The sequence below is a fragment of the Anas acuta genome, chromosome 1 (genome assembly GCF_963932015.1).
Source record: "Anas acuta chromosome 1, bAnaAcu1.1, whole genome shotgun sequence".
NCBI lineage: Eukaryota > Metazoa > Chordata > Aves > Anseriformes > Anatidae > Anas > Anas acuta.
The window spans coordinates 153,474,842-153,496,450 of NC_088979.1; the positions used below are offsets into that span (position 1 = coordinate 153,474,842).

The following is a 21,609-nucleotide window of genomic DNA, read 5'->3' on the forward strand; positions in this document are numbered from 1 at the left end:
CCCATGTCAGATCAGAGCCAGTTCCAGCCAGCTCCTAAAGGGACCCGCTGCCAGTGAGGAACATTGGTTGGGCCTTTGGGAGAGCACATTTAAGAAGGTAAACTGATGCACAACAGCAGCTGGGAGAGAGGAGTGAGAAGCAGCCCTGCAGACATCAAGGTCAGCGCAGAAGGAGGGTAGAAGGTGCTCCAGGCACGGAGCAGAAGTTCTCCTGCAGCCCAGGGAGAGGAGCCCATGCAGGAGCAGGGGATCTGGGGGGAACTACTGCCCTTGTTGGAGCAGTTTGGTCCTGACAGATGGACCCTACGGTATGGATTTATGTTGGAGCAGTTCTTAAAGAGCCTGTGGGAAGCCCAAATAGGATCAGTTTGTGAAGGACACCATACTGTGGGAGGGACCCCACGTGGAGCAAGGGCAGAGAGGGACTGTGAAGGAGCAGCAGAGATGAAGACATTGGATGAGGGGGGAAGGTGCTTATACTTTGCTTTTAGTTTCTCACTGTTCTAGTCTGCTAGTGATAGGCAATAAATTATATTAAGCTCCTTATGCTGAGTCTGCTTGGCCTGTAACAATAATTGGTGAGTGATCTCCCTGTCCTTATCTCAGCCATTGAGCCCTTTCCATTGTATTTTTTCCCAATTTTCCATTGATGAGGGGGAGTCAGAGGGCAGTCATAGAGTTCAGCTGCCCATCAAGGTAAAACCACCACATTACTTGCTTTTTGTCATTTTTCTGACAAATGACAAAAAATGAAAGAAAATGGTGAAGGAGAATGGCTGGATATTTTAATAAATTGAAAAATTAGAATAAACAGCATTTCCCATCATAAAAAGTATATTACATCACAACTATTCTGATTTTAAAGTTGGGTGATATAACTGCAAGATTATTTCTTCACTGGATGGTTTCTCCATCCTATAGAAAGTCTAGTGTTAGAGGCTGAAACCATCTATTTTGACACAAAGACCCAACAAGAATTAGAGGAACAACGATAGGCAGATTACTCTGGAATGTTAAGGAGACAATTTCAGGGCAGGGAAAGTGGGGGCAGGGAGAGGGATCAAAATGCCTCTGACAGGACAAGAGGCAATGGGCACAAATTGTCACGCAGGATGATTGTGATATATGTTCATCTGCTTTGTGTCAATAGAGAGCAGTTCTGTCTGTCTCTGGGTCCTGCACTGGCAATTTAATTCTTCCACAGATGTGGTTTCTTCCCTTTCCTCCCAGTGTCCCAGTCTCCCCCTCATTATAGTCAATTTATCAAATCTTCAGAAATATTCCTCAAATCTATGAACCTATTTTGTTATTCTGAACTCTTATTCCTAACAGTTACAGCCTTTTTGCCACCTTTGTGGTTGATTTAGCACTGCTAAAGATGTGACTGCAGTATCCCTGTGAATGGCCTGTGAGGAATGTTTTAACAACTTGTGAAGTATCAATAGAGAGCTATTTGTATTTGTATGTTCTTTCTCTGAAGTCTCTGATGTCTGGGGGTTTCAGAACAACTGCTAACGACTAGTAACTGTTATGGCTTCTGAATGGGACACTATGCAAGCCCCTGATATCTGACCAGGAGATTAAGGAGAAGAAAGAAAGAAGCTGAAGGACGGCTAGAAGACAAAACTTGCAGGGGATGCTGTGTAAGCTTTTGACATGTTGCCAAGGAGTACAAAGGGGAAGGACAAGAAAAAAAAACTGAGAGGAAGACTATAGGAGCCTTCAGCATGAAAGACCCCCAGAGACCTCCAGGGGGACCACCGGAGACTGATGCGCATGCTGCAGTAGGAGGGTTTGGATCCCGGAAGCTAATTATAATAACCCGTTTTTTTTTAGAGGTAGTAATGAATATGTATTAGCCTAGGAGCATAAAAATCAGCTACTTGATGTAACTGGTGTGCGTCTAGGTGGAGCAGAGACTCCCGACGCACCCAGCGCTGTTTGCTTACCTCTATTCTTTTAATAAATCATAAACTTTGATTATAACCCTATGTTGGGACTGAGCATTTTATAACAATGATCCATCTGAAAACACCTTTGATGTGAGGGTGGTCGAACAAGCTGTACAGAGAGACTGTAATGTCTCCATCCATGGAGGTATTCAACATTTGTCTGTCCATAGCCCTGAGCAACCCATTGTAGCTGATGAGTTGGACTATATGATCTTAACGGGTCCTGGCTAACATTATCCAGTTCTATGATTCTGTTTGGGAGAAATTTGGGGAGCTACCTTTTAACAGGAAGGATTCTCTGGTTTCTGAATAAAACCACAATATTAAATTTTCCTTAAAGCTATGTGACAAAACTTATTCTTCTATGGAAGGTTGACGTTCAAGCTGACAGAAAGAAGGAATACTTGTTGCATACTGCAGTTGTGGTGGGGCTGAAAAAAGGATGAAAAAATAAAACGAGGAATGAAAGGGGAACTTTGCTGTGAGAATTTTTTCAACTGGGTAATGGGTGAGGGGATCCTTGTATAACGCTCAAGCTTCAATTTAAAGCTAGGGTTGGGCTGAGGAAAAAAGAAAGGCTATAGCTATAGATGGAGTGGGGCAGGAAAAAGGTTGTAAAAGGAAAGACAAACCTCTTTCTGTGGCCTTGTTCCAGCCCTGTAGCTGCCGTGGCAAGGCAGGAGAGCGAGCAGAGATGGGGCATGTGGTGAAGCTCCTGTGCTCGGCGCCTTTGGGACTTCCATCTGCAAGGTAGGGCAAGATGGGTTAGAGAGGAGGCGAGAGGTGCGGGGCTGCCTTTGTGCAAGGTTACGGGGAAGTTGTGTGTACCTTGAGTGGCACGAGAGGTTAGAAAGATGTGGTGTGTTTCTGAGCTCCCTTTCTCCATGTCTCTTGGCACGTCGCAATGGTGTTGGAGGGCATGAGAGCTTCGAGCGCAGGTGTGTGGTGCCCAGCTCTGGGTGTCCGCAGCTCTGGGGAAGTTGTAGGTCCCTGTGCAGACCGTGAGAGGTGCCGCGTGGTGCAGAGCTGACCCGTTGCCCATGACGGTGTGGAAGGTGAAGCTGACAGGAAGAGCACGGGAGGTTGGAGATAGCCTGGTTGTTGTGGAGCTGCTGGTCTCCATGAGTCTGCAATCCTTTCTTGTGCCTGCGAAGAAGAGACTTTGCTGGAGAACAGGTTGGAGTTGCGCAGCTCCCTGTGTCCATGCCTAGGGGTCCCTTGAATCTGACAGGCGCCCTTCAGAGGCGGCAGCATTCTGCCTCGTGTTTGTGACCCGACCAGATGGGTTTGCAGGTCCCTGGGAGGCCCTGGAGAGCTTCTCGAGCTGCCTTTTGGGAATCTCTCTCTATGCAACGCTTTGGGCATGGTGCTGCTTGAGATGGGAACATGCATAATTACCGAGTGCTTGGGTGGCATGGAGCGCCGTGTCCTGAGCCGTGGGGACCTTCCAGCTGCCAGGGAATAAAGGAGAGGTTAGAGAGAGAATGTGTGGTGGGAAGCCTTTGGAACCTTCCAGCCAACTTCCACACGGGGAGGGGCTTCAATCTGCGGTGTTTTTCCGAGATCCCTTTGCCGGTAGCAGTTGCGCCGTTGTGGTGGCCTGGGAGAGAACGACAGGTTTGATAGGAGGCTTGTTGGTGCCTTGTCTGGGTGTGACACAGGGATAGGCAAGTGGAAGGGACCTGTGCTTACCATGAGAGACCCGAGTGCAAGATGCTGGGTGGTTGGCCGCCCCTCTTTTCCACGCCCGCGGAGTCCCTTTTTGTGCCTGTCAAGAGGAGGACGTGTTAGAGAAGTGGCAGGAGTTGCGGGGCGCCCTGTGTTGATGCTTTTGGGAAGCTTGCACCGGACACGGAGGCGCTGAGAAGTGGCAGCGAGTCGGCCTTGTGTCTGTGTCCTCACCATGTGGATTTGCAGCTCCCTGAGAAGACGTTGACAGGTTGTGGATCTTGCTTGTGCGAGGCTCCCTTTGCCCAGGGCTTTGGGCATTGTCCTGTTGCCGCTAGTTGGGGAATGGCTGCTTGGCGTGGAGCGCTCTCTGTGCACAGGCAGTGGGACCTTGAAGTTCCTGCGGGAGAGGAAATGGGAGGTTAGAGAGGTGGTCAGTGTTTGAGATCTCCCTTTGTCCACAGCTGGTGGTGTCAGCTGTCAGGGAGCCCCTAAGAGATACCCTTCAAGTGGGTGGGGCGGACTTACCTTTTTCTGTGGCCTTGTTCCAGCCCTGTAGCTGCCGTGGCAAGGCAGGAGAGCGAGCAGAGATGGGGCATGTGGTGAAGCTCCTGTGCTCGGCGCCTTTGGGACTTCCATCTGCAAGGTAGGGCAAGATGGGTTAGAGAGGAGGCGAGAGGTGCGGGGCTGCCTTTGTGCAAGGTTACGGGGAAGTTGTGTGTACCTTGAGCGGCACGAGAGGTTAGAAAGATGTGGTGTGTTTCTGAGCTCCCTTTCTCCATGTCTCTTGGCACGTCGCAATGGTGTTGGAGGGCATGAGAGCTTCGAGTGCAGGTGTGTGGTGCCGAGCTCTGGGTGTCCGCAGCTCTGGGGAAGTTGTAGGTCCCTGTGCAGACCGTGAGAGGTGCCGCGTGGTGCAGAGCTGACCCGTTGCCCATGACGGTGTGGAAGGTGGAGCTGACAGGAAGAGCACGGGAGGTTGGAGATAGCCTGGTTGTAGTGGAGCTGCTGGTCTCCATGAGTCTGCAATCCTTTCTTGTGCCTGCGAAGAAGAGACTTTGCTGGAGAACAGGTTGGAGTTGCGCAGCTCCCTGTGTCAATGCCTAGGGGTCCCTTGAATCTGACAGGCGCCCTTCAGAGGCGGCAGCATTCTGCCTCGTGTTTGTGACCCGACCAGATGGGTTTGCAGGTCCCTGGGAGGCCCTGGAGAGCTTCTCGAGCTGCCTTTTGGGAATCTCTCTCTATGCAACGCTTTGGGCATGGTGCTGCTTGAGATGGGAACATGCATAATTACCGAGTGCTTGGGTGGCATGGAGCGCCGTGTCCTGAGCCGTGGGGACCTTCCAGCTGCCAGGGAATAAAGGAGAGGTTAGAGAGAGAATGTGTGGTGGGAAGCCTTTGGAACCTTCCAGCCAACTTCCACACGGGGAGGGGCTTCAATCTGCGGTGTTTTTCCGAGATCCCTTTGCAGGTAGCAGTTGCGCCGTTGTGGTGGCCTAGGAGAGAACGACAGGTTTGACAGGAGTCTTGTTGGTGCCTTGTCTGGGTGTGACACAGGGATAGGCAAGTGGAAGGGGCCTGTGCTTACCATGAAAGACCCGAGTGCAAGATGCTGGGTGGTTGGCCGCCCCCGTTTTCCACGCCCGCGGAGTCCCTTTTTGTGCCTGTCAAGAGGAGGACGTGTTAGAGAAGTGGCAGGAGTTGCGGAGCGCCCTGTGTTGATGCTTGTGGGAAGCTTGCACCAGACAGGGAGGCGCTGAGAAGTGGCAGCGAGTCGGCCTTGTGTCTGTGTCCTCACCATGTGGATTTGCAGCTCCCTGAGAAGACGTTGACAGGTTGTGGATCTTGCTTGTGCGAGGCTCCCTTTGCCCAGGGCTTTGGGCATTGTCCTGTTGCCGCTGGTTGCGGAATGGCTGGGTAGCGTGGAGCGCTCTCTGTGCACAGGCAGTGGGACCTTGAAGTTGCTGCGGGAGAGGAAATGGGAGGTTAGAGAGGTGGTCAGTGGTTGAGAGCTCCCTTTGTCCACAGCTGGTGGTGTCAGCTGCAAGGGAGCTCCGAAGAGATACCCTTGAAGGTGGGAGGGGCGGACTCACCTTTTTCTGTGGCCTTGTTCCAGCCCTGTAGCTGCCGTGGCAAGGCAGGAGAGCGAGCAGAGATGGGGCATGTGGTGAAGCTCCTGTGCTCGGCGCCTTTGGGACTTCCATCTGCAAGGTAGGGCAAGATGGGTTAGAGAGGAGGCGAGAGGTGCGGGGCTGCCTTTGTGCAAGGTTACGGGGAAGTTGTGTGTACCTTGAGCGGCACGAGAGGTTAGAAAGATGTGGTGTGTTTCTGAGCTCCCTTTCTCCATGTCTCTTGGCACGTCGCAATGGTGTTGGAGGGCATGAGAGCTTCGAGCGCAGGTGTGTGGTGCCGAGCTCTGGGTGTCCGCAGCTCTGGGGAAGTTGTAGGTCCCTGTGCAGACCGTGAGAGGTGCCGCGTGGTGCAGAGCTGACCCGTTGCCCATGACGGTGTGGAAGGTGGAGCTGACAGGAAGAGCACGGGAGGTTGGAGATAGCCTGGTTGTAGTGGAGCTGCTGGTCTCCATGAGTCTGCAATCCTTTCTTGTGCCTGCGAAGAAGAGACTTTGCTGGAGAACAGGTTGGAGTTGCGCAGCTCCCTGTGTCAATGCCTAGGGGTCCCTTGAATCTGACAGGCGCCCTTCAGAGGCGGCAGCATTCTGCCTCGTGTTTGTGACCCGACCAGATGGGTTTGCAGGTCCCTGGGAGGCCCTGGAGAGCTTCTCGAGCTGCCTTTTGGGAATCTCTCTCTATGCAACGCTTTGGGCATGGTGCTGCTTGAGATGGGAACATGCATAATTACCGAGTGCTTGGGTGGCATGGAGCGCCGTGTCCTGAGCCGTGGGGACCTTCCAGCTGCCAGGGAATAAAGGAGAGGTTAGAGAGAGAATGTGTGGTGGGAAGCCTTTGGAACCTTCCAGCCAACTTCCACACGGGGAGGGGCTTCAATCTGCGGTGTTTTTCCGAGATCCCTTTGCAGGTAGCAGTTGCGCCGTTGTGGTGGCCTAGGAGAGAACGACAGGTTTGACAGGAGTCTTGTTGGTGCCTTGTCTGGGTGTGACACAGGGATAGGCAAGTGTAAGGGGCCTGTGCTTACCATGAAAGACCCGAGTGCAAGATGCTGGGTGGTTGGCCGCCCCCGTTTTCCACGCCCGCGGAGTCCCTTTTTGTGCCTGTCAAGAGGAGGACGTGTTAGAGAAGTGGCAGGAGTTGCGGAGCGCCCTGTGTTGATGCTTGTGGGAAGCTTGCACCAGACAGGGAGGCGCTGAGAAGTGGCAGCGAGTCGGCCTTGTGTCTGTGTCCTCACCATGTGGATTTGCAGCTCCCTGAGAAGACGTTGACAGGTTGTGGATCTTGCTTGTGCGAGGCTCCCTTTGCCCAGGGCTTTGGGCATTGTCCTGTTGCCGCTGGTTGCGGAATGGCTGGGTAGCGTGGAGCGCTCTCTGTGCACAGGCAGTGGGACCTTGAAGTTGCTCCGGGAGAGGAAAAGGGAGGGTAGAGAGGTGGTCAGTGGTTGAGATCTCCCTTTGTCCACAGCTGGTGGTGTCAGCTGCAAGGGAGCTCCGAAGAGATACCCTTGAAGGTGGGAGGGGCGGACTCACCTTTTTCTGTGGCCTTGTTCCAGCCCTGTAGCTGCCGTGGCAAGGCAGGAGAGCGAGCAGAGATGGGGCATGTGGTGAAGCTCCTGTGCTCGGCGCCTTTGGGACTTCCATCTGCAAGGTAGGGCAAGATGGGTTAGAGAGGAGGCGAGAGGTGCGGGGCTGCCTTTGTGCAAGGTTACGGGGAAGTTGTGTGTACCTTGAGTGGCACGAGAGGTTAGAAAGATGTGGTGTGTTTCTGAGCTCCCTTTCTCCATGTCTCTTGGCACGTCGCAACGGTGTTGGAGGGCATGAGAGCTTCGAGCGCAGGTGTGTGGTGCCGAGCTCTGGGTGTCCGCAGCTCTGGGGAAGTTGTAGGTCCCTGTGCAGACCGTGAGAGGTGCCGCGTGGTGCAGAGCTGACCCGTTGCCCATGACGGTGTGGAAGGTGGAGCTGACAGGAAGAGCACGGGAGGTTGGAGATAGCCTGGTTGTAGTGGAGCTCCTGGTCTCCATGAGTCTGCAATCCTTTCTTGTGCCTGCGAAGAAGAGACTTTGCTGGAGAACAGGTTGGAGTTGCGCAGCTCCCTGTGTCCATGCCTAGGGGTCCCTTGAATCTGACAGGCGCCCTTCAGAGGCGGCAGCATTCTGCCTCGTGTTTGTGACCTGACCAGATGGGTTTGCAGGTCCCTGGGAGGCCCTGGAGAGCTTCTCGAGCTGCCTTTTGGGAATCTCTCTCTGTGCAACGCTTTGGGCATGGTGCTGCTTAAGGTGGGAACATGCATAATTACCGAGTGCTTGGGTGGCATGGAGCGCCGTGTCCTGAGCCGTGGGGACCTTCCAGCTGCCAGGGAATAAAGGAGAGGTTAGAGAGAGAATGTGTGGTGGGAAGCCTTTGGAACCTTCCAGCCAACTTCCACACGGGGAGGGGCTTCAATCTGCGGTGTTTTTCCGAGATCCCTTTGCCGGTAGCAGTTGCGCCGTTGTGGTGGCCTAGGAGAGAACGACAGGTTTGACAGGAGTCTTGTTGGTGCCTTGTCTTGGTGTGACACAGGGATAGGCAAGTGGAAGTGGCCTGTGCTTACCATGAAAGACCCGAGTGCAAGATGCTGGGTGGTTGGCCGCCCCCGTTTTCCACGCCCGCGGAGTCCCTTTTTGTGCCTGTCAAGAGGAGGACGTGTTAGAGAAGTGGCAGGAGTTGCGGGGCGCCCTGTGTTGATGCTTGTGGGAAGCTTGCACCAGACAGGGAGGCGCTGAGAAGTGGCAGCGAGTCGGCCTTGTGTCTGTGTCCTCACCATGTGGATTTGCAGCTCCCTGAGAAGACGTTGACAGGTTGTGGATCTTGCTTGTGCGAGGCTCCCTTTGCCCAGGGCTTTGGGCATTGTCCTGTTGCCGCTGGTTGCGGAATGGCTGGGTAGCGTGGAGCGCTCTCTGTGCACAGGCAGTGGGACCTTGAAGTTGCTCCGGGAGAGGAAAAGGGAGGGTAGAGAGGTGGTCAGTGGTTGAGAGCTCCCTTTGTCCACAGCTGGTGGTGTCAGCTGCAAGGGAGCTCCGAAGAGATACCCTTGAAGGTGGGAGGGGCGGACTCACCTTTTTCTGTGGCCTTGTTCCAGCCCTGTAGCTGCCGTGGCAAGGCAGGAGAGCGAGCAGAGATGGGGCATGTGGTGAAGCTCCTGTGCTCGGCGCCTTTGGGACTTCCATCTGCAAGGTAGGGCAAGATGGGTTAGAGAGGAGGCGAGAGGTGCGGGGCTGCCTTTGTGCAAGGTTACGGGGAAGTTGTGTGTACCTTGAGTGGCACGAGAGGTTAGAAAGATGTGGTGTGTTTCTGAGCTCCCTTTCTCCATGTCTCTTGGCACGTCGCAACGGTGTTGGAGGGCATGAGAGCTTCGAGCGCAGGTGTGTGGTGCCGAGCTCTGGGTGTCCGCAGCTTTGGGGAAGTTGTAGGTCCCTGTGCAGACCGTGAGAGGTGCCGCGTGGTGCAGAGCTGACCCGTTGCCCATGACGGTGTGGAAGGTGGAGCTGACAGGAAGAGCACGGGAGGTTGGAGATAGCCTGGTTGTAGTGGAGCTCCTGGTCTCCATGAGTCTGCAATCCTTTCTTGTGCCTGCGAAGAAGAGACTTTGCTGGAGAACAGGTTGGAGTTGCGCAGCTCCCTGTGTCAATGCCTAGGGGTCCCTTGAATCTGACAGGCGCCCTTCAGAGGCGGCAGCATTCTGCCTCGTGTTTGTGACCTGACCAGATGGGTTTGCAGGTCCCTGGGAGGCCCTGGAGAGCTTCTCGAGCTGCCTTTTGGGAATCTCTCTCTGTGCAACGCTTTGGGCATGGTGCTGCTTAAGGTGGGAACATGCATAATTACCGAGTGCTTGGGTGGCATGGAGCGCCGTGTCCTGAGCCGTGGGGACCTTCCAGCTGCCAGGGAATAAAGGAGAGGTTAGAGAGAGAATGTGTGGTGGGAAGCCTTTGGAACCTTCCAGCCAACTTCCACACGGGGAGGGGCTTCAATCTGCGGTGTTTTTCCGAGATCCCTTTGCCGGTAGCAGTTGCGCCGTTGTGGTGGCCTAGGAGAGAACGACAGGTTTGACAGGAGTCTTGTTGGTGCCTTGTCTTGGTGTGACACAGGGATAGGCAAGTGGAAGTGGCCTGTGCTTACCATGAAAGACCCGAGTGCAAGATGCTGGGTGGTTGGCCGCCCCCGTTTTCCACGCCCGCGGAGTCCCTTTTTGTGCCTGTCAAGAGGAGGACGTGTTAGAGAAGTGGCAGGAGTTGCGGGGCGCCCTGTGTTGATGCTTGTGGGAAGCTTGCACCAGACAGGGAGGCGCTGAGAAGTGGCAGCGAGTCGGCCTTGTGTCTGTGTCCTCACCATGTGGATTTGCAGCTCCCTGAGAAGACGTTGACAGGTTGTGGATCTTGCTTGTGCGAGGCTCCCTTTGCCCAGGGCTTTGGGCATTGTCCTGTTGCCGCTGGTTGCGGAATGGCTGGGTAGCGTAGAGCGCTCTCTGTGCACAGGCAGTGGGACCTTGAAGTTGCTGCGGGAGAGGAAAAGGGAGGGTAGAGAGGTGGTCAGTGGTTGAGAGCTCCCTTTCTACACAGCTGGTGGTGTCAGCTGCAAGGGAGCTCCTAAGAGATACCCTTGAAGGTGGATGGGGTGGACTCACCTTTTTCTGTGGCCTTGTTCCAGCCCTGTAGCTGCCGTGGCAAGGCAGGAGAGCGAGCAGGGATGGGGCATGTGGTGTAGCTCCTGTGCTCAGCGCCTTTGGGACTTCCATCTGCAAGGTAGGGCAAGATGGGTTAGAGAGGAGGCGAGAGGTGCGGGGCTGCCTTTGTGCAAGGTTACGGGGAAGTTGTGTGTACCTTGAGTGGCACGAGAGGTTAGAAAGATGTGGTGTGTTTCTGAGCTCCCTTTCTCCATGTCTCTTGGCACGTCGCCATGGTGTTGGAGGGCATGAGAGCTTCGAGCGCAGGTGTGTAGTGCCGAGCTCTGGGTGTCCGCAGCTCTGGGGAAGTTGTAGGTCCCTGTGCAGACCGTGAGAGGTGCCGCGTGGTGCAGAGCTGACCCGTTGCCCATGACGGTGTGGAAGGTGGAGCTGACAGGAAGAGCACGGGAGGTTGGAGATAGCCTGGTTGTAGTGGAGCTGCTGGTCTCCATGACTCTGCAATCCTTTCTTGTGCCTGCGAAGAAGAGACTTTGCTGGAGAACAGGTTGGAGTTGCGCAGCTCCCTGTGTCCATGCCTAGGGGTCCCTTGAATCTGACAGGCGCCCTTCAGAGGCGGCAGCATTCTGCCTCGTGTTTGTGACCTGACCAGATGGGTTTGCAGGTCCCTGGGAGGCCCTGGAGAGCTTCTCGAGCTGCCTTTTGGGAATCTCTCTCTGTGCAACGCTTTGGGCATGGTGCTGCTTAAGGTGGGAACATGCATAATTACCGAGTGCTTGGGTGGCATGGAGCGCCGTGTCCTGAGCCGTGGGGACCTTCCAGCTGCCAGGGAATAAAGGAGAGGTTAGAGAGAGAATGTGTGGTGGGAAGCCTTTGGAACCTTCCAGCCAACTTCCACACGAGGAGGGGCATCAATCTGCGGTGTTTTTCCGAGATCCCTTTGCCAGTAGCAGTTGCGCCGTTGTGGTGGCCTAGGAGAGAACGACAGGTTTGACAGGAGTCTTGTTGGTGCCTTGTCTGGGTGTGACACAGGGATAGGCAAGTGGAAGGGGCCTGTGCTTACCATGAAAGACCCGAGTGCAAGATGCTGGGTGGTTGGCCGCCCCCGTTTTCCACGCCCGCGGAGTCCCTTTTTGTGCCTGTCAAGAGGAGGACGTGTTAGAGAAGTGGCAGGAGTTGCGGAGCGCCCTGTGTTGATGCTTGTGGGAAGCTTGCACCAGACAGGGAGGCGCTGAGAAGTGGCAGCGAGTCGGCCTTGTGTCTGTGTCCTCACCATGTGGATTTGCAGCTCCCTGAGAAGACGTTGACAGGTTGTGGATCTTGCTTGTGCGAGGCTCCCTTTGCCCAGGGCTTTGGGCATTGTCCTGTTGCCGCTTGTTGCGAAATGGCTGGGTAGCGTGGAGCGCTCTCTGTGCACAGGCAGTGGGACCTTGAAGTTGCTCCGGGAGAGGAAATGGGAGGGTAGAGAGGTGGTCAGTGGTTGAGAGCTCCCTTTCTACACAGCTGGTGGTGTCAGCTGCAAGGGAGCCCCTAAGAGATACCCTTGAAGGTGGGTGGGGTGGACTCACCTTTTTCTGTGGCCTTGTTCCAGCCCTGTAGCTACTGTGGCAAGGCAGGAGAGCGAGCAGGGATGGGGCATGTGGTGCAGCTCCTGTGCTCGGCGCCTTTGGGACTTCCATCTGCAAGGTAGGGCAAGATGGGTTAGAGAGGAGGCGAGAGGTGTGGGGCTGCCTTTGTGCAAGGTTACGGGGAAGTTGTGTGTACCTTGAGTGGCACGAGAGGTTAGAAAGATGTGGTGTGTTTCTGAGCTCCCTTTCTCCATGTCTCTTGGCACGTCGCCATGGTGTTGGAGGGCATGAGAGCTTCGAGCGCAGGTGTGTAGTGCCGAGCTCTGGGTGTCCGCAGCTCTGGGGAAGTTGTAGGTCCTTGTGCAGACCGTGAGAGGTGCCGCGTGGTGCAGAGCTGACCCGTTGCCCATGACGGTGTGGAAGGTGGAGCTGACAGGAAGAGCACGGGAGGTTGGAGATAGCCTGGTTTTTGTGGAGCTGCTGGTCTCCATGACTCTGCAATCCTTTCTTGTGCCTGCGAAAAAGAGACTTTGCTGGAGAACAGGTTGGAGTTGCGCAGCTCCCTGTGTCCATGCCTAGGGGTCCCTTGAATCTGACAGGCGCCCTTCAGAGGCGGCAGCATTCTGCTTCGTGTTTGTGACCTGACCAGATGGGTTTGCAGGTCCCTGGGAGGCCCTGGAGAGCTTCTCGAGCTGCCTTTTGGGAATCTCTCTCTGTGCAACGCTTTGGGCATGGTGCTGCTTGAGGTGGGAACATGCATAATTACCGAGTGCTTGGGTGGCATGGAGCGCCGTGTCCTGAGCCGTGGGGACCTTCCAGCTGCCAGGGAATAAAGGAGAGGTTAGAGAGAGAATGTGTGGTGGGAAGCCTTTGGAACCTTCCAGCCAACTTCCACACGAGGAGGGGCATCAATCTGCGGTGTTTTTCTGAGATCCCTTTGCCGGTAACAGTTGCGCTGTTGTGGTGGCCTAGGAGAGAACGACAGGTTTGACAGGAGTCTTGTTGGTGCCTTGTCTGGGTGTGACACAGGGATAGGCAAGTGGAAGGGGCCTGTGCTTACCATGAAAGACCCGAGTGCAAGATGCTGGGTGGTTGGCCGCCCCTCTTTTCCACGCCCGCGGAGTCCCTTTTTGTGCCTGTCAAGAGGAGGACGTGTTAGAGAAGTGGCAGGAGTTGCGGGGCGCCCTGTGTTGATGCTTGTGGGAAGCTTGCACCAGACACGGAGGCGCTGAGAAGTGGCAGCGAGTCGGCCTTGTGTCTGTGTCCTCACCATGTGGATTTGCAGCTCCCTGAGAAGACGTTGACAGGTTGTGGATCTTGCTTGTGCGAGGCTCCCTTTGCCCAGGGCTTTGGGCATTGTCCTGTTGCCGCTGGTTGCGGAACGGCTGGGTAGCGTGGAGCGCTCTCTGTGCACAGGCAGTGGGACCTTGAAGTTACTGCGGGAGAGGAAATGGGAGGTTAGAGAGGTGGTCAGTGGTTGAGATCTCCCTTTCTACACAGCTGGTGGTGTCAGCTGCAAGGGAGCCCCTAAGAGATACCCTTGAAGGTGGGTGGGGTGGACTCACCTTTTTCTGTGGCCTTGTTCCAGCCCTGTAGCTGCCGTGGCAAGGCAGGAGAGCGAGCAGGGATGGGGCATGTGGTGCAGCTCCTGTGCTCGGCGCCTTTGGGACTTCCATCTGCAAGGTAGGGCAAGATGGGTTAGAGAGGAGGCGAGAGGTGCGGGGCTGCCTTTGTGCAAGGTTACGGGGAAGTTGTGTGTACCTTGAGTGGCACGAGAGGTTAGAAAGATGTGGTGTGTTTCTGAGCTCCCTTTCTCCATGTCTCTTGGCACGTCGCCATGGTGTTGGAGGGCATGAGAGCTTCGAGCGCAGGTGTGTAGTGCCGAGCTCTGGGTGTCCGCAGCTCTGGGGAAGTTGTAGGTCCTTGTGCAGACCGTGAGAGGTGCCGCGTGGTGCAGAGCTGACCCGTTGCCCATGACGGTGTGGAAGGTGGAGCTGACAGGAAGAGCACGGGAGGTTGGAGATAGCCTGGTTGTTGTGGAGCTCCTGGTCTCCATGACTCTGCAATCCTTTCTTGTGCCTGCGAAGAAGAGACTTTGCTTGAGAACAGGTTGGAGTTGCGCAGCTCCCTGTGTCCATGCCTAGGGGTCCCTTGAATCTGACAGGCGCCCTTCAGAGGCGGCAGCATTCTGCCTCGTGTTTGTGACCTGACCAGATGGGTTTGCAGGTCCCTGGGAGGCCCTGGAGAGCATCTCGAGCTGCCTTTTGGGAATCTCTCTCTGTGCAACGCTTTGGGCATGGTGCTGCTTCAGGTGGGAACATGCATAATTACCGAGTGCTTGGGTGGCATGGAGCGCCGTGTCCTGAGCCGTGGGGACCTTCCAGCTGCCAGGGAATAAAGGAGAGGTTAGAGAGAGAATGTGTGGTGGGAAGCCTTTGGAACCTTCCAGCCAACTTCCACACGGGGAGGGGCTTCAATCTGCGGTGTTTTTCCGAGATCCCTTTGCCGGTAGCAGTTGCGCCGTTGTGGTGGCCTAGGAGAGAACGACAGGTTTGACAGGAGTCTTGTTGGTGCCTTGTCTGGGTGTGACACAGGGATAGGCAAGTGGAAGGGGCCTGTGCTTACCATGAAAGACCCGAGTGCAAGATGCTGGGTGGTTGGCCGCCCCCGTTTTCCACGCCCGCGGAGTCCCTTTTTGTGCCTGTCAAGAGGAGGACGTGTTAGAGAAGTGGCAGGAGTTGCGGGGCGCCCTGTGTTGATGCTTGTGGGAAGCTTGCACCAGACAGGGAGGCGCTGAGAAGTGGCAGCGAGTCGGCCTTGTGTCTGTGTCCTCACCATGTGGATTTGCAGCTCCCTGAGAAGACGTTGACAGGTTGTGGATCTTGCTTGTGCGAGGCTCCCTTTGCCCAGGGCTTTGGGCATTGTCCTGTTGCCGCTAGTTGGGGAATGGCTGCTTGGCGTGGAGCGCTCTCTGTGCACAGGCAGTGGGACCTTGAAGTTGCTGCGGGAGAGGAAATGGGAGGTTAGAGAGGTGGTCAGTGGTTGAGAGCTCCCTTTCTCCACAGCTGCTGGTCAATGTAAGCTGCTGATCTGCCTGTTTGGTATGTTGCGGCCCCTTTCATACTGTCTTGGCCTGGGGATGTCATACAGAGATTCAGCCAATGAGAGGGAGCCGCCCACTGTGACGTCACTTTTTTCAGGAGGAAATGGCGGAAGTAAGGACAAGGTGGGAGTGAAGGTCGTGGGAATAGGAAGGAATGTAGCAAGGCCTGAATGCAGGAGGGCAGGGAGAGGGGAGAGAGGGGAGAGAGGGAAGAAAGGAGGGTGACTCGGGAGGTTTGGGAAGTAAAGGAGGAGGGAGGGAGAGGAAGGACAGTAGAGAATCTAAGTCATACTCCTGCTCTAAGGAACTTGCTGAGGCAGGGGGGATGGATCTGATGATCTCTTGAGGTCCCTTCCAACCGCTACAGTTCTGTGCTTCTGTTATTGTAGCATAGACAAAACATCAATTTATAGATTTTTTTTTTTTTCAGGATTTTTATCCTGTCATCTCACTTTCTTTTGCCTCGAAATTGCTTTCAGTGTGTGCCACATGCTGAAGAATCAAAACCAACAGAAGCAACAGAATCACAGAATGATTGAGGGAGGAAAGGACCTCTGAAGGTCATCTGGTCCAACTCTCTTCTCAGGTGGGGACACCTAGAGCAGATTGCCCAGGAACATTTCCTGAGTGCTTTTGAATATGTCCGGAGAGGGAGACATCCCAGTTATATCATACATTTTGTATCAGGAATGGAATTAATACTGATTCACAAAATTTATGAAGGAGAGAGACAATTCTCTTTTCATAGGTTTTCTCTGCTGATTTAATTTTAATTTGAAGATTAATGTTGCTTAAAATATTTTGATTTTATTATTGAATGATGAGAGTTAACTTCAAAGATATACGGATCTCTCAGTTTGTCCAAATGATCCTTTAATACCTTTATTTATTCCTCCTACACACCTCGGAATGCAATTTCTAGGTATATTGTCATTCTCATCATGGAGTATTTCATCAGATTTCCAGCTGCAGGCATACCACAGGTATTTACATAGACTTGCTTTAAGTTACTTTAGCATTTGCAAATATACGCAACAATTTTGTATTGCATAACAAATGCATCATGGCGTCTGTTTTTCTTACAATTTCTCTGTGCAGTCCCAGTTATGTAGCTGACAGAGTTACCTATAAAACTCCATGTTATTAGGAGGTGACATGTATTACTTTCTTGCTGATCTGTGACACCAACCAGAAAGGGCTGTATAGAGTGATTTATCCATTCCACTTTGCTGAGCTCGGCTAATAAGATACTCAGGCCCCCTTACTGCTGCCAGTTATTTCTATTTGTTAAATTTCTGGATATGTTGTTATCTCCCCAAAAGAAATGCAAGTGCAGATCAGATTTAGAAATACAAGATCTAAAATTCTCTCTCTTTTCTTCCTTCACAAAATTCCATGTTTCAATAAGTAGTCTTTTTTTTTTTTTTTTTCATAATACATAGATATGGATTAGACTGTTAGCCTCTAGTAATATCCAAACTCAAAAAGTCTTCATTGTCTTCTTAAATCTTAGGAAAATACTCTCTTTTAAGAATGTAAAACCTCATAGCTATCATTAACTTTTCATGGACTCATTTGTCCACTCTACCATTGTTAAATCCTGTCGTGTTAACTAATGGGGTATTTATTGTTATGATATACACTAGATGAGGACTGTTTTAGGTATGAAACCTGTCTACTACTATTCCCACGCTGTTTCTGAGGCAACTAGAGCATATGAACTGGACTTCTTTTGGTGAAATTATACTGGAAGATGTGTTCCAGGTGTATGCTATTTTGGTAGCTATCTTCAGTCGTTAGAACAGCACCGCCCTCACAAAGTAAAATCCCTAAAATATTAACAGACCTCACTTTGATTTATTTAAGTGTACAGGCCTCTTTCTATTGAGCCACTTCTTGTTAGTTGTGGAATAATCTAATCCTTTTATCCTTTGGATGAGAGGGAAGGAGGGAGGAAAGGAGGGAGGGAGGATGTAGACTGCTCATAGCAATTATAGATGAGCTGTTTATCTCCATGCTAATTATGATAGTTTTGGGAACCATCATTCATATAAAATCCGTTTTCTTTTTTTCTCTTTTTTCTCTTTTTTTTCTCTTTTTTCTCTTTTTTTTTCCTCTTTTTTTATGACACAGCAATAAAATGTTCTTATCTGTTTTCCATTTCTAAGTTTGGGCTCATCCTTTCCAACATCATAAATATGTGGGAATTAATCAAATGTGTTTGTAATATGCTTTGAAGCACAGACTTCTGTTCTGGGCTCTGGTCTTGAAGTATGTGGCATGGTAAATTTTTTATTCCTTTGGAATTTGTAGCATTCAAAAGTGACTTTGAGCTGTTTGTACAGCTTTTGATCCTGGGATCACTCTGCAGTGATCCATCTTCTTTGCATGACTTATAACCTGCCTGATCCCAGGGTTGTTGGGATACAGACCACTTACCCATGACGTTGATCTGAAAAGGAATGAGCCAGAATCATGTGCAGTCACACTATGTTGGAGTTATGTTTCTTTACCTGTCTCAGTGGATTTGGGGGTAACTAGCTACATGGTGAAGCAGCAGTGAAAAATTGCCTAATAAGGAGCATCAGTAGTCTTTGGTCGTTATTAAAAGCAAAGACTTTTGATAACAACAAAATTCTGGTTGCTAACAAGAGCATATAACTACCTAACACATATTCCAGATACTTATAAGTAATGGATATATTTACAAGGGCTGCGTTTTGAATTATGATATGAAATTATAGTAGTGGAGGATATTGATACTGCTAGTAATATTGCATAATTAGAGCAGAAAAAATAGGTATGTTAATCAGATATAGATTACCACTGATATAGGTTGGCAAAAAAAGGCTTAATTGTCATTTCCAGAGGCGCATCTATTCTTCATTCATTAAAAAAAATGTGCAGAAAGAGAACTGCATGTTGCATTTGAATCTTAAGAAGCTGAAATATCTGGAAGACAAATTTAAAAGCTGTGGATATATAAAAAAGTACATATCGGAATGAATTAAGGTCTAAAACATGAAGCATAACATCCACTAGTTCTAACACTTCTCTTTTCTTACCCTGTACTTTCTTCAGGGAATACATCCAAATCAAGGAAGAATTTGATCCTCTGAATTGCAGTAAGTATTATCCTATTCCTCCTAGAAGCCAAACTGAATTTTATAGTAAGGATATTTAACACAGATTTGTAAGTACATCTGTAGGAATTTTCTTCTGAGACTTCTTAAAATTGGTAGTGTATTTCATTCTCAAATTACAAACATCATTTTTGGTTAATTAAGGTTAAATTACATCAATTATAAAACATTATGGATGCAAAATGAAACTCCAAGTGCATTAATCATTAAAATTATAAAAATTCAAATAAAAAGCTTTATTATTAATGCTAACTTTTCCTAAACATTGGTAAAAATATGGTGTCAATTCTCATATTAGTATTGAGAACTAAAAATTGTGGTAATTTCTCGAACAACTATGAAACCACCATCTATCCATCTAAATGCTTGTAAAACTGACTCAAAACTGACAGAAGCAAAGTGTCTTCTATACACAAAACAAAATTCTGTTAATATGCCTCACATGGAAAACATTTAATATTTTTCTGACTTGAAAAATTGTTTGGGATTTTGACAGGTACTATTTATTTTCATTCTCCTTTATAACAGTTCTTAGAGTAGCTAGAGTTTCAAGAAATACTGGAAACTGAGATACTGAAAAACAAGTCAGTTAAGAATCTCAGATTTAGATATTCCAAGAAAAGTGGTCTGTACTCACAAATTCTTGCCTTTGTGAATTTCTTCTTAGCCAAACACTAGAACTAACAGAGGTGAAGGATTATCCTGTTATTGGTCTTCTAAGCCAAACAAATTAAGATGTTCTTCAAAAGCTGAATTCACCAGCTTCAAATTATACGCTGAAAACCATCATTACTTAGAAGATACATCAGCTGCTGGCCCTGGCAAGATTAAATAAATAATAGATTTTCAAGGCTGAACTCTTTAAATTATAATTGCTTCTGGAAAGGACAATTCCTGGCATCTTGTGAGTGATAAAGAGAATTAAGGATCCACGTAAGGTTTTTGTCAAGGAAATTAAAGTATTTTATTATGTGTTGAAAAGTTTGAATTACACATTACAACGTATGTGAGGGACTTTCTTTTGCTGAAGAGTTGAATGCCAGTTTAATACAGAACAAAACGTAACTCTTACCATTCACTATCACAATTTAGAATGGTTACAGGATATCTGGATTGAGAATTTCTTGTCAACTGTTAGAGTGCTAAAGCAAAACTTCATTGTGAGACACTGGAAGCAGAGTACCATATCCATGGCATCATGAAATGCAACTTTAAATGCTTTCAGTTGTGTTATTTATTTTTTCATATTTTCATGGCTTTGAATAGCGTACTAAGAGTAAAGAATTTCATAGCAAATATGTCTGAGTGAGAAATTCATATCTTCCACATATCAGCAATTTGGTAGGAAATGCCAATACTTCTTCATGTCCTATTTAATAAGGGATAATAATTTAATAAGGAATTGGGTGTCCTGCTCCTAACTTGTGAAGATTCAGAATGGTAACTACTAGAAATTTTGAAATAAGGAAATGTGAGGAAGCTTTGAGCTGTGGACCCCAGACAGCTAAGGGAAATGCTGAAGCTTGTTAAGGTTCCAATTCTTCTGAAGAACTGGTGAGACATACCACTCATTAGAAAGAAAAAAAAAAATGAAGTGATGAGTCTAGTGAGAGAAAAAAAAAAGAAAAAAGAAAAAAAAAAAGAGCAATTGAACCTCACGAGAGAAGTCTATCATAAAAGATGAAGGAATCTATTTCTCTATACAAACACAAGATGAAAAGAAAGAAAAAAAATAAGGGATCTGTGGGACTATTTTCAATAAATTTCTCAAGATCAAGTTTTCCTTGTCTGTTGGAGGTTTATCTTAAATTTTGGACTACAGGAGAATTTAAATTCTGATAGTTATTCCTATGTTCGGTTTTATGCACGACTGTAGTTGAAACATTTGTAATAATTTTGAGTAAACTGTATTATGGTTTGAAGAGAAAAAATAATGTCGATAATTACAGAATCTGAATTATCTGAGATATCTTAAGTGTTGAAATTAGCTTGCAATATGTAAAGACAAATATGATATGAAAGTGCTATCTGTAATTCATGAAACTGACTAAATAAGGGTATTTCTTCAGGTTTGTAACACCAGAAGGGAGTTCCAGGAAAATTTGATAGCTTATTGTAAATGAAAGTTTACTGCTAGCTTACACTTCATTGCATGCTTTCCAGGAACACATGTGGCATTCCAGAAGCATATGTAGAAGGTGTGAGGTGTTTTGGAAACTATGGATTTACACAAAATTCAGTACATTGTCTGATATTTGAAAAGTACATTTTCAAATTAAATTCAGTATTTAGTGAAACAGACAACAGTTGAAAAGGCCGGAAATTTATGAGCTCTGCTCTTTTTGTGACCTGATTCTTCTGTGTTTTACTTCAGGAAAACTATTAGCTAATAAGTGTCCTTTGATTTCTCTTTCTAATTTCTTTTCTTTTTCTGTGAGCAGAGCTCCGCAGCTGCCCCATGTCAGATCAGAGCCAGTTCCAGCCAGCTCCTAAAGGGACCCGCTGCCAGTGAGGAACATTGGTTGGGCCTTTGGGAGAGCACATTTAAGAAGGTAAACTGATGCACAACAGCAGCTGGGAGAGAGAAGAGAAGCAGCCCTGCAGACATCAAGGTCAGCGCAGAAGGAGGGTAGAAGGTGCTCCAGGCACGGAGCAGAAGTTCTTGCAGCCCAGGGAGAGGAGCCCATGCAGGAGCAGGGGATCTGGGAGGAACTACTGCCCTTGTTGGAGCAGTTTGGTCCTGACAGATGGACCCTACGGTATGGATTTATGTTGGAGCAGTTCTTAAAGAGCCTGTGGGAAGCCCAAATAGGATCAGTTTGTGAAGGACACCATACTGTGGGAGGGACCCCACGTGGAGCAAGGGCAGAGAGGGACTGTGAAGGAGCAGCAGAGATGAAGACGTTGGATGAGGGGGGAAGGTGCTTATACTTTGCTTTTAGTTTCTCACTGTTCTAGTCTGCTAGTGATAGGCAATAAATTATATTAAGCTCCTTATGCTGAGTCTGCTTGGCCTGTAACAATAATTGGTGAGTGATCTCCCTGTCCTTATCTCAGCCATTGAGCCCTTTCCATTGTATTTTTTCCCAATTTTCCATTGATGAGGGGGAGTCAGAGGGCAGTCATAGAGTTCAGCTGCCCATCAAGGTAAAACCACCACATTACTTGCTTTTTGTCATTTTTCTGACAAATGACAAAAAATGAAAGAAAATGGTGAAGGAGAATGGCTGGATATTTTAATAAATTGAAAAATTAGAATAAACAGCATTTCCCATCATAAAAAGTATATTACATCACAACTATTCCGATTTTAAAGTTGGGTGATATAACTGCAAGATTATTTCTTCACTGGATGGTTTCTCCATCCTATAGAAAGTCTAGTGTTAGAGG

At 49.6% G+C, this 21,609-nt stretch overlaps 1 long non-coding RNA gene across 1 annotated transcript; it reads left to right on the forward strand.

Moving 5' to 3' along the window:
- The first annotated feature begins 15,953 nt into the window (after positions 1–15,953).
- Positions 15,954–20,798, forward strand: LOC137850262 (uncharacterized). The gene is made up of 3 exons (XR_011092411.1): positions 15,954–16,059; positions 18,158–18,201; positions 20,661–20,798. It is a non-coding gene; the product is annotated as an uncharacterized lncRNA (long non-coding RNA).
- Positions 20,799–21,609: the final 811 nt, after the last annotated feature.